Consider the following 13,335-nt stretch of genomic DNA (forward strand, 5'->3'; position numbering starts at 1 on the left):
GGGAGATACTGAGGTCTTAGCCAATATCAGAAAGGGTTGGGAATGACCTTTTAGACACTGTTCTGTAAGAATGCTTTGGCCAATAAAGTCTGGGTCTGCTGAACCAGATATCCCGAGTACTGCAAGGCTGGCACGTGTGCAGCTCCATCACAGAGTGCTCTCCAGTGTGTTATAGTTGTCTTTAAAGCTCTTCAGTTCGAGGAAGTGATTAGGGCGTTTGCTCTTCTGACTGGAGGGCAGGTATGTGACCTGGATTGTTGTTGGCGACTGAGTTAGGTCTTTGGCTGCTGACTGGTGTTGTCTCTGAGAACTTCCAATTCGTGCTTTGACCACAGTGGCCAGCTCACTCAAGGCCTCTTGATATCGCAAGTACTCACTCTGGCCAAAGACCCCTGTCCCATAGCGGGCTGACTCATATCCATCCAGGAGAGTATCAATGAGGGCCTTGCCAACACCCTTGAAAGGAGTGCTAGTATTTCGCAGATCTAGCAAGTAGGAGCGTAAATTCTTACCCATGAAAGAACAGGGGTGCCAGCCTTCAGCATGGAACGGGATCTCAGAGGTACGGATGGCATCTAGAGCTTTCATTCTGTATAGATAGTTGTAGCAACTTTGATTCCCCTGGGTTTCCAGCTGCAGTAGTCTGGTATCATCATCTGCAAGGAGCTGGGGTTCATACTTGATATCTTGAACCCTGGATAGTCGAATATCGATCTTCTCTTTTAAGTCCTTGGGGGCATTGTGTCCTACAGGAACATGAGGTCCCCTTCTAGATTTCATTGCAAAGCGCATGATTTGTCTCTTCACAAAAATAAACAGCAGTACGAATACCAGGCTCCCGAACGCTATCACCAGCACGACATTCACTCCAGAAAGCCAGTTACTACTAGATGCCATCGCCTCTCTCTCCGGGAACACCTGCTAGGACAGTCACGCAGCGCTAGACTGTTAGCCCAGGTTCTGCCGAAGCCAGGGCACCTAGGTTCCCTGGAGCTTTCCAAACATTTCCATATGGTTTTCAATTTAAAAAAAACAAAAACAAAAAAACAACAACAAAAAAACCAGGCTAGAGTCCGTCGGAAAACATGGTGGATGGGGGCGCTAGTTAAGCATGGGACCTTCCCGTCCCATTTTCCCAACACCCCCACCCCCTCCGCCACGTGATTTATGTCCGCAAAGGAACCTGGGAGTCAATACGTGTTTTGATAAGGAAATAACTCTAAACAATTACAAATTATCTTTAAAAATCTTTTTTAATCAGATATTTTCTTTATTTACATTTCAAATGTTATCCCCTTTTCTAGTTTCCCGTCTGAAAATCCCCTATCACCTCTCCCCCTGCTTATCAACCCACCCACTACCACTTCCTAGCCATGGCATCCCCCTGTATTGGGGCAGAGTACCTTCACAGAACTAAGGGCCTCTCCTCCCAGTGATGACCTACAAGGCCATCCTATTCTACATATGCAAGGGGAGCCATGAGCCCCACCATGTGCTTTATTTGACTGGTGATTTAGTCCCAGGGAGCTCTGGGGGTAATGGTTAGTTCATATTGTTGTTCCTCAGCCTGGGACTCTCAGCCCCATAAAGAATAGGGGAGGTACAGGAGGGAAGTTAAGTGAAGAGGGTGGGTTTTCTAATCTCAAAATTATCAGTCCCTCAAAATCAAAGGTGCCCCTTAACAAGAAACAGAAAACAAGAGTGGACAAAAGTGACAGAGAGCAAAAATAAACAAGACACCATATGGCGAGGTTCCACATCCACTCAGTCTTTCCCAGAAAGTAACACCAGGAGCATTCTGTTCCCTGGGGTCCTTGGAACATCTCTCAAGGCCCCATGGCTATGAGGAACCAGCACATCTGCTGCAGCGAGATTCCACATCCTCTTTTGTCATTTCTTCCATGAAATACAAAGTTTTAGGCTTCTTCAGAACAGAATTACAGAATTATTTAGAAAAGAATTATTGTGGCTCATAGACACAGACATTACTGGCATTGAGACCTACTGTGTTGGGTCCTGGTGGCCTTGTAGTTCCTGTGCCAGAAAGCATTCCTTAACCCCAAAGACCACCAAGGAGCCATTTCTGAAGTAATAGAATTTGGGTAGCTTAATTACAACTCAGGCTTGGGCTCTCCTCCAACCCAACTCTGACACAGTAGGACAGGAAGGAAAGGTGGATGAGCCCCAAATCTCAGCAGGACAAGATTTTATAGGACAATAGAACCCAGTGAGGGGGTGAGCAAGGAAGTACAGTCTGACAAATATCTATTAGGATAACTATTGTAAGCCAGCAGGTGGGTGCTCTAAGGCAAGATCATATACAATCACCACAAGTCTGAAAGTACATCTGAAACAATCAGACTACCTTTGATTAACTGCTGCTTTGAAGTAGTTAGGGAGGAACTCATGGCCAAGGACAAACAGTGGGGTCCTTGCTGGTACAGGGGTGGGGCTTGGGTACTCCTGCAGGTCAAGTTCTCAGGCTTTTTTTCTTTTCTTTAAGATAGAGGATGGTCCCAAGATGGAGTAGATATAATCTCTCAAAACAACTCTCAAAGTAATTTGTGGAAATATGAATGACAATACCAGGCAAAACTGCTCCGAACAAGCAGCCTTCCTTGAAAAGTATGATTAAGCACAGCCTGATATTTGTATAAACAGTGAGGCACTTAGATGATAGGAGTCCCACTCTATACATTGCTGCAGAAAGCTACCTATCACCAGGTGAAAGCATATTCCAAGATGAACAGGAGTCACAGAAGGAAGACGGGAACAGCCAAACAATCTCTCTGAATGGATTTGTCACACACAGAGCAAATGTTAATATCTACTACCAATGTTTCAACAACCACATTGGTGATCTCCCCAAAAGCACTTGAGTGAATGTGGTAAATAATTTACTTCCTTCAAGGCTATGATGCAGAATAGATGAAACAAGATTGGTTTTTGAAACAAGATGTATTGCTCTTGAAATTGAAGACAACTCTGATGTCTACAGTCTTTACCAAGTCATTTACATGGATAGGATTTTTCCCTTGTAAAACCTTTTACTATTTCCTGACATTAAGATGATATAAAAAGACTTGAAAATATTTACAGTGCTATAGACATAGACAAGCCATACAGAAAAGTTCATTTCCAGAACAAATGAAGTCTTTTGGCAACATTTTATAATTCCTTCTAAAAGAAGATCTAATGTTTAAATCTTCTGGGAAACCAGTATGTATATCCTATCACAAAGACACAGAGATGTCTCTTAATAAAAAATTAAAAGAAAATCTATAAATACAGTTACAGTGGTAAATGTCAACACTTCATGGTCTCTTTGAAAGTAAAATTAGGAGAGTGTACTCAGTCTGTCAAAGCCTTTGCATAATACAGAAGTCTTTGAGGACCAGAGAGAATTAATACTGAAGGAACTCTAAGACTACAGAGAATGTGGTATGATCTTTAGCTAGCCCGCTTATGTTAAGTTCCACACGATTGTATTTTCTTGAGAAAAACTCTAACAAGTATCATGAGTCTTCTTAAGTATACTGATGTCCCTTCTGTTGTTTCTGTATTTGCAAACTCATGGAAAGAAACCTATGAATTTCATTGATAAGGCAACCTGTTTAGATTTCACACTTCTCTTTACTTCCATGATATAACTCATTTAGGTGTAAAAGGTTATGGCTATGTACCAGTGACATCTCAGCTGCTGGTGATAAAACAAAATATCTAAGGCAACTTTTAAAAGTGTTTAACTTGGGGCTGGAGAGATGTCTTAGAGCATCAGACCACTGGTTCCCACCCAGCCACGGGAAGTGCCCACGTCCCCAGCTTCAAATGTTCATGCCCCTGCTCTTTCAAGTAACAGGCAGCTGTCAAAGACTCACCATAGAGCTGAACCTCCAGTATGGCACAAAGTACTGGGAAGAACCCTCCTATTCTCCTGATTGGCCTGCCTGGATGCCCTGATTGTCCAGTGATTCTTGAGTGACATAAGCATGCTCCTTAGGGTTAGAGTGTGCTGAAGCCACACAGTATACACCTTCAATGCTCAGGAATCTAGTTCAGGACCTTTGAAAGTAGTGTAGTCACAGCCCAGAAAGGGACAGGACAAAAGGAAGTAGATAACTTCTCTGCTTTGACAGTACATAGTATTACGAATGAACAGTGATGCAATCAATTTTAGGTCATTGACAAGATTCTGACTGGCCCGTTTTTTTGGGTCCACACACCAGGCAATCAAGAATCTGAATAAAAATTTGAACTTGCTGTGAAACCAAGATACTACATGAGTCCTACCAAACCTATTAATACAATGTGGCCCATCGACTCAGAGGAAAAGGGGAGGGGAACCTGGGGGAAGAATTGTGCGAGCGGGGTGAGTGGGAGGAAGGCAGTGAGCAGGATGTAAATTGAATAAAGAGAAATCGATTTATTAAAAAACAGGAGAGTGATTTTATAGTCAAGATCAAGGCCTAGGTACATAGCATGTGCTTACAAAGGTAGAAACTTTTTCAGTTAGTAATTTAGTTCACTATCACACAGTTAACAGAACATACCAGGAACACTGGAATCCATTTCTGATGTGGAAATCACAAAACTATAAATAAAGAACAAGTCCAAAAAAAAAAAAAAAAAAAAAAGAAGGTGACTTTTAACTTGGAATTGAACTGTTACATTAAGATTAATTTGTAAAAGAAAGAAAAACTGGAGTCTGCAAGCCTATCACCAATATAATCCTGATTATTTCCTGTGTTTGAGACAGGGTCTAATTCAGATGCCCAGCTGACTTTGATTCACTAAGCATACCCCAACGTATGATACATATTAAAAGTATAATAGATAGCAGGATGTATCTAATCTTGTGCCTTTGAGCAAATATTCCTAGCATCAGAATCTTCTATAGAAGAGAGAGCTGAGAAGTCATTTGGCGTAGGTCTGGTTATTGGTAAAGGAGAGTGATTTTGAAAAATAGCAGGCCATTCCCTGGCAGAGAGAACAGCATAAGAAGATACAGTTAGATCTCACCCCTATGTGCAATGTTAGCTGCTGAGAGACATAACCTAACACACAGCTTCTCAACACTCTAAGCTGAAGTAACTCAGAGTGCAAGTAGATTGGACATATCTGCCAAGAAGTCCCCTTTAGTTGGAAATTCAACATCAAAGTATATGAATTTGTATATGAATTTATGTGAGTTTATCCATATTTGTTTGTGTAAAAGTCTTTCCTACTGTGAGGGTGGCTCTCTTCTCCTGGTTTAAGAGAAGTTTATTGCTCCAAACTTCCCCCAAGCTTAGCAAGCAAGAGGCATCTGGACAACAGGGAAAGGCTCTAGCAATGACTCCTTTACTTAATCACCCACTCCCTTTCCTTAGAGAACTTTCATAGGAAACTTTTTAGAAGAACTTGGAAATAAAGATTAAAGACATGTTTAAAAGTGTCCCACTTTCCTTCCTGTGACTTCAACTAACAGCTGGAAGTTAGAGCAGTCCAGTTTCCGTGGAGATAGAACAAAAGCTACTCATTTAATCCCCTGCCATTTTAAGAGGAGGCTCTAAATACTAGAGAAAACAGCTTCCAGCCTTGCCTTAGAGGAACTCTGGTAGGTCAGCTTCAACTGCAAAGCGAATGAGACTCAAGACAGGCAAACGTCTTAATACTAAACAGCAACCCTAAATATCCCTGAAGACCAAGTCTTGTCACCTCAGAAACTCTTCCCCCTCCGGAGGCCAAAGAGGAACCAAGAATGGCCAGGGCTGGTCCCCTGCATGCCATCATCCCGACTCCAGCTGCTTAGCCCCCTGCTTCTTCTGGTTAAGGGCAGTGGTCACATGCTCACCATGTTGCCACGTTGAAGATCACTGGCAATTCACTAAGGCCCCTGTCAGCAGACATCAAAACACATCAGACCAATCTTTCAGCCTGCTCCCAAAGGTGAGGACACAGAAAAGAGAAACATGGCACACTGAAGAACACACCTCTACTTCTATTGGTGGGCCTAACCAGAGGTGTTGATTGGCTATTGAATCTTGATTGACATGACCACCTCACCTAGGGTTAGAGTGCTATGTAGGCACACTGCATTGGGCTTCCCAGCTCGGGTTTCTTATCCAGGAGCTGACCCTTTTCAGATCTGCAAGACTTTCTTTCAGTCCTGTCCTCCAATAGTCTATCTTTCTGTCATCCAGAACTCAGCAGGAATTTCTACTTCTTGCTCCTCCAAGGCCACCACCTATTCTCCTCCTCCTCGCTCCGCCCCCTCCTCCTCCAAGGAATCAAGAGCCACACCTTGCACAGTACATTATTCAACTTGGAGCAGAGTGAACCATAGGTTCCAAGGATAATTACAATTAAAGAGAGATTTTTAGGACATAAAATGTGATGTTTGCTTCTCTCATTTTACACTGACATCAGGAAAACCGCAGCTAATATGCAATTGCTACCGATGAGACTCCAAATAACCCTGGGAGAGAAGCAGGGGATGAATTCCAATCACTATGGAGCACTGTTGTTAGCCAGCACATCTTCCTACGTGGGAAGGTGAAAAAACATACCTGTATTAGTAAAAGTTTTCCAGATGAACAGAACTCAGAGCATGGATCTCTCTAAGTATGCAGAAAGTGGATAGGTAAGAATGGCTCACAGAATGTGGTCCCACTAGTAAATCAATGACTGTACCAATGGAGAGTTGAAGAAAACAGTAGTTCCTGTATGTCTCAGCTGGTTTTCAGCATTTATCAGAATTCCAAAGATGGAGCCTTAAGGATAGAAAAATAAAAAGACCTTGCTAGCCACTATGTGGGAAGAAGAGAAAGAGAAAGAACTACCATCTTCAATATCCTTTATACATATAGGCTCACAGTAGAAGTTCTGGCCTAGATTAATTTTTTTTTCTTCTCAACCTAAACCTCCAGATTAAAGAAGGGTTTTCCCAAGTTAAATGGTGAAAATAATAAAAACCCCTCACAGTGTCCATCTGTTTGGTTTTAGGTAACTAAACTCCTGTAACTACAGTCATTTGAAATAATTGTATTGGTGGCTACAACAGTTGACAGGAAGTTTTTATCCAGATTCTTTCTGTTTTCTTTTTTTCAAGACAGGGTTTCTCTGTATAGCCCTGGCTGTGCTGGAACTCACCCTGTAGATTAGGCTGTCCTCAGACTCAGAAATCCAACTGCCTCTGCCTCCCGAGTGCTGGGACTATAGGTGTGGGCCACCACCGTCAGGCTTCTATCCAGATTCTTAATTGTCTGGTCTGCAGACTAGAGTAATGGCCAGTCAAGGAGACTATGAATATGGAAAATTGGTGACCTCACTACTCATTGCTGATGTCAAGTACAGCCATAACAGGAAGACGTTCACCTTGACAGCCTAGCCTAGAAGAGATGCAGGAAGCTGGGATGGAGTAGTAAGTTGCTAAGGCTTCTGCTAAGGAAGCTTCATAAGAATGGCAGCTTGTGGCTGGGTGTGGTGGCGCACACCTTTAATCTCAGCACTCATGGGGCAGAGGCAGGTGGATTCTGAGTTTGAGGCCAGCCTGGTCTACAAAGTGAGTTCCAGGATAGCAGGGCTACACAGAGAAGCCCTGTCTTGAAAAACAACAAAAAGAATGGCAGCGTGTATACTACCTACAGGGAAATGGAAAGATATGGGAGACTTCCATGCTGTCAGCAGAAACTAGCGTACAATGGGACAGAAGAAGAATCCAATCAAACACTGCTGCTCAGGGAGAACACAAGTAATCTCATCAATATCACAGCCCATGCCTACGGTGGTTTGTGCTTGACATCATCAGCCCTATGTGGTAGGAACTGTTAGATTCTCAGGATAAGAAACCACCCCTCTTACAAACTCAGTGGCCGGCACTCTTCCTGTTCATTCCTATTGTCTGCTTTGACTATAAAGTGAGATGGATTGGTCTTACACGCGTTCACGACCGGCCAGGAAGAACACAGCAAACCAGAATCTTCTGCGGCAAAACTATTGCTTACATCTTCAGGAGCAAGAGTGCAAGAGCTTTATTGCTTACATCTTCAGGAGCAAGAGAGAGCAAGAGAGCAAGAGCTCTATTGCTTACATCTTTAGGAGCAAGAGAGAGAATGGCGAAACCCCGTCCCTTTTTAAGGAGAATTATCCTCCGCCTAGGACGTGTGACTCCCTGATTGGCTGCAGCCCATCGGCCGAGTTGTCGTCACGGGGAAGGCAGAGCACATGGGGTGGAGAACTACCCTTGGCACATGCGCAGATTATTTGTTTACCACTTAGAACACAGGATGTCAGTGCCATCTTGCAATGGCGAATGTGAGGGCGGCTTCCCACAGATTGGGAATGGAGACTAATCCGAAAAACTGAAGAGATTAAGCATTCTGATATTTTCAATTTGGAAGAAGTAGGGTTACTTACTGAAACATCTCATTTATTATGTTAAGAAAAAAGGATATCTATTAGGATCACATAGAATCCACGCTTTTTCCTATGATTGATGATTAGATATTAAGTGTGTACTACATTTATGAAATGGAAATTTTAAAAAAATACAAAATACCAGATTAAAAAACACTGTATGATTTCTATTATACACATAAACTTGCTTGATTTGCTTACCTTGCATTATAAGATATTAGCACCTTTGAAGACATCTCTGTCCCTATGTTCATGTGTATGATTTCATGTGAGAGAAAATGTTTTCCATGTATGTGCGAGTGGAACACCAGAGAAGAGGGTGTCAGACCCCCTGGATCTGGAGTTACAGATAGTAAACATGGGTATCTGAACTCAGGTCACCCCAAGCAAAATGCTTCCTGAGTGACCTGATGAGGTCACAGAGTCTTTTCTTGAAATAAAGGAAAAGATGTACAAAGATTAATGAGAACAAAAATTTAAATTAATAAAGAAGTGAATAAATTAGTGCAGAGAACCTGAAGCTCAGTGTTTAGATGTGAGTTATAGGGCCAGGGTAGAGGCACATGGACCATCTCTAGTAAATGTTATCTGAGACCCAATAATCATGGCTATCCCTACTGCTGAGTCTTTTACTGCCCTTATACATACATGCTGTGTGTAGAGAAAAAGCCAAGAATAAAATGCCCAAATATATTCAAGTCTTCATCAAAAGCTGTGAGGAATCTCAGCCAGGAAAAATTAGAGTTTCAACGATGTTAACTGTGATTGCAATTGCTTAGAAAAAAAACAAACTCAAAACTCACAGGAAAAATAGCTCAAACTGACCCCTAAGTTGTTATATTTCTGCCCCTCCACCTACTTCTGATGTTTCTTCCATATAGAGAGGCCCCATTCTCTAGAGCTCCCTCTGAAAATGGAAGTGATCAGAAAGGTGGGCTATGGCTTTATAACTTCTCATAGGCTGTTGTGGTTTCAGTCAAACCCAGACCCTCTGATGCCCACACAAAAAACAAAGTTGAAGCATAATTTAATGTCTGCTTCCTGTCACATGACTTATGAACCAAAACGCAGAATCTACCCTATTGACAGCTCAACATGATGAACACATCAAACACCTCTGTATCACAGAAACTCTCTTTGTACCATGGAACTGAATTTGCCTGAATCATGCCATTGGGACTGCTAGGAGTAGAAAGTAAAAAGCATTCTAATGAAGTAAGGCTCACAGATGATCAGCACCTCCATTCTACCAGTTCCCAAACTATTTGTAAAATGTACCCCATGAAACTGAAGTGTGGAATAGAACATTTAGAACTTCTACAAACCAGACCTCAAGTTTCCCTACCTGTCCTCAAACTGCACACCAAAAGCCTCTGTGTGCACACTGCACAGTGATGGTATCAGCACCACAGCATCCAATGGTGACAACTGCAGAGCCTCCCCTCCCCAAGAAATTCACTCTCAAGGAGGAAAGAAAGCCATGTGCCTCTACCCAGATCAACACATGTATGAACAGAAATGTGTGGCTCAGAGTCCATCCTAGTTCCATCAGATTGAACTCTGATAGCTCTACCAACATGCTCTTCCTGGTCTGGGGTCAGTTGTCCTTACCTTCTCCATGGTAGGACTGTGGTCTTCCTCAGAGCTCCAAGGCATGTGGCTGAGGATAATCCTAGAAGAACCTGAATGCTATCTCCCACTGGTGTCCCTCATTAGCTTGCACCACCTACCTGAGCCTCATGACCTTAGCATCTCCCCTACTGAAGGTTTACTGATCAATAACTAAGACAGGACATTTCTCCCCAGATCCACCCTTCCATACAAGTCAATGAAGTAAATTCTTAAGAAGGTTCCTCTTTTTTTGTAATTACCCCCAAAAGGACAGAGACCTCAGAAAACACTCTCACATGGTCTTTTTTCCTTTTCATTGACCGACCAGTCATGGCACATCCTGGAATGTGTTTCAGGTCTATCGTTCAGGAACTGGGTGGCAGCGTCAAGATTGAGTTTCCAAAGTAATTCTCTATTATACAAGGTAAGTCAAGTCTGAGCTACAGAAGATACTACTATAAATAAAGACAAATAAGCAAAGCAATTGGGAAAAAATTGAAAATATTATTGATTGGGAAATGTTGGAGAATTCAAACGAGTCAGCGTGTGGTTCTTTAAAAAATGAAATTTATAAATTAATGCCAAAAATGGACTTTGGGGGAATATATATAACGCACAAGTATACTGGCACTGCAGGTCATTCCCTGGCAGAGGCAATGGCATTAATAAAATACTTTTTGATGTTGTCCCTGTGTGGACTGGTAGTTGCTAAGTCCTGTAACCTGACACACACAGCTGCAACTAATGAATGGCCTGTGTCTCAAAAAATCTGAGCTGACTTAACCATGTCAATGAGCATCACTCAAATCCACATAGGACAGTACCCTAACTGGAAATTCAGTATTCACATGATCACCACATAATACAGTACCCTAACTGGAAATTCAGTATTCATTGGAATAACCTAAATATTTCAAATTGTATAGTGTAAATATTTCAAATTGTACACCCACCAGTCTTGTGTGTTTATATTAAAATGTACAAATTAACAAAGGCTAAGAAATCACAAAATCACACAACCTGTGCAACTCAGGTCCTTCTTCATATTGGTGAGCCCTGTAGCTGAGTGCCTTAAACTTGACTTAGTCTGAGATCTAGCTATTGCCTACTCTGTTTTACTCTGCACTGTACAAAGGACATTGCTCCTCCTGTTCTGTTCTGAGGGCAGAAACAATGCTTCATGCAAATCCTTTCCCTGTTACTGCAAAGCACAGTTCATTCACGGAGCCAAATGGGTAACATTAAAACTCTGTTGTGCTACTACCCTTTAACTTAAGAATACAGAAACTTTAATCAAGAGGAAAGCAAGGTCATTGCCCTGGGAAACAACAGACTGGGATCAGGGCCCTGTAAAGCAATATACCTCTTGTCAGGAAAAATGTGCCAGAAAGGCTGAAAATCCATCTGTTCTAGAATTAGTATGCCTTCCCTGGGAGGGAAAAACTCAACACACAATTCAAAGATTAATTAAGAAAAAAAAAAAATCTACCTTTTGCCTGGTGATTTCTGCCTGGCTAGCTAGTCTGCTCTCCTGAAGAAACCATATCCTGAGGCATCCCAGGAGATCTGCTTCACTTAAGCATCTGACACCACAGCCAAAGACCTCCCAGGAGATCTGCTGCACACAGCACAATTGAGCAACTGATCACCAGCTTGTGTACTCCCCTGAAGACAACACAATTTGAAGGCATCCCAGGGGTTCCTCTGTACACAGGGCAACTGGGCAACCAACATCACAGTCTGAAGACCTCCTGGGGGCTCTGTAGCACGCAGGGCAACTGACCCAACAGATTGAAAGCCTCCCTGGAGTTCTGCTGCACACAGGGAAAATAAAACCACAGTTCACAGCCCCCCCCCCCCCCCTGGAGAACAGCTTCCCATAGGACAACAGCTTGACTGCTCCTCTGAAGACCCAAAAGTCTGATGTCCTCCCTGGAGATCTACTGCAGCCAGGGCAACAGATCAGGAGCTTCTCTGACCTTCTGAACCCAACACCCACCCCCCAGTTGGAAGGCATCACATAAGGTTTGCTAGAACTAGACTTACCAGGAGACCTGAAGTGACCCAGGAACAAAAGAGCAGACTACAGACAGACACCAGGGATTAAACAGATGGGGAGAGGCAAGTGCAACACCATAAGGAAGAGAAGCCAATGTAGGTGAGCTTCATCAGAACCCAGTTCTCCCACCACGACAAGCCCTGAATACACCAACACACCTGAAAATCATGAAGCTGACCTAAAATCCTATCTCATGAAGATAATCGATTTCTTTAAGGAGGATAAAAATAACTCACTGAAAGAAATTCAGAAAAACACAGGTAAACAGGTAAAATCCCTTAAAAAGGAAACAATAAATCCCTTAAAGAAATACAGGAAAACACAATCAAACAGGTAAAGGAACTGCAGAAAGCACTCCAAGACCTAAAATTGGAAGTAGAAACAATAAAGAAAATACAAACCTGGGAATGGAAAACCTAGGAAAGAGGTCAGGCATTACAGATGTAAGTCTCATCAATGAACAAGAAAATACAGGAGATAGAAAAGAGAATCTCAGATGTAGAAGATACTGTTGAAGAGGTTACACAACAGTAAAAGAAATTCAAAACATAAAATCTCCTAATCAAAACATCCAAGAAGCCAGGCAGTGGTGGCACATGCCTTTAATCCCAACACTTGGGAGGCAGAGGCAGGCAGATTTCTGAGTTCGAGGCCAGCCTAGTCTACAGAGTGAGTTCCTGGACAGCCAGGGGAACAAAGAAAGACTATTAAAAGCTTCAAGGAAAAAGGGCCAAGTAACACACAAAGGGAGACCTATCAGAATTATACCAGACTTCTCAACAGACACTATGAAGGCCAAAAGTGCCTGGTCAGAGGTCATGCAGGCTCTAAGAGAACACAAATGCCAGTCCTGGCTATTATACCCAGCGAAATGCTCAATCAACATAGATTGGAGAAATTAAAATATTCCAGGACAAAACCAAATTAGAAACAGTATCTATCTACCAATCCAGCCCTACAGAGGATCCTAGAAGGAAAATTCCTACACAAGGAAGGTACCCACACCAAAGAAAACACAGGATATTAAGCCACTCACAACAAAGCCAAAAGGAAAGAACCACAAGTCCATAAAGCCACCTACAAAAAACAAATATAACAGGAACCAACAATCATCTGTCTTTAATATCTCTCAATATTAATGAACTCAACTCACCTATAAAAAGACATACGCTAACAGACTGGATTTGCACACAAGATCTAACATTTTGTTGCATACAAGAAGCATACCTCAAGAACAAAGACAGATTCTATCTCAGATAATAGTGGGA

General features: G+C 42.4%; 1 protein-coding gene across 7 annotated transcripts in view; it reads right to left on the bottom strand.

The window, feature by feature from the left end:
• Zfp934 (zinc finger protein 934) overlaps nt 1-13,335 on the bottom strand; it is a 62,527-nt gene that overhangs the window by 11,268 nt on the left and 37,924 nt on the right. Inside the window, exon 2 of one of the 7 annotated variants that reach the window (NM_175252.5) lies at nt 6,549-6,752. The exons of 5 other annotated variants lie outside the window; for them this stretch is intronic. The gene's annotated coding sequence lies outside the window, so the exon portion shown is untranslated. Of the gene's footprint in view, nt 1-4,550; nt 4,569-6,548; nt 6,753-13,335 lie in introns of those variants that run through there. One more of the 7 variants, XM_030247465.1, reaches the window with a different exon arrangement.

Source organism: Mus musculus, chromosome 13 (genome assembly GCF_000001635.26).
Source record: "Mus musculus strain C57BL/6J chromosome 13, GRCm38.p6 C57BL/6J".
In the NCBI taxonomy this organism is placed as follows: domain Eukaryota; kingdom Metazoa; phylum Chordata; class Mammalia; order Rodentia; family Muridae; genus Mus; species Mus musculus.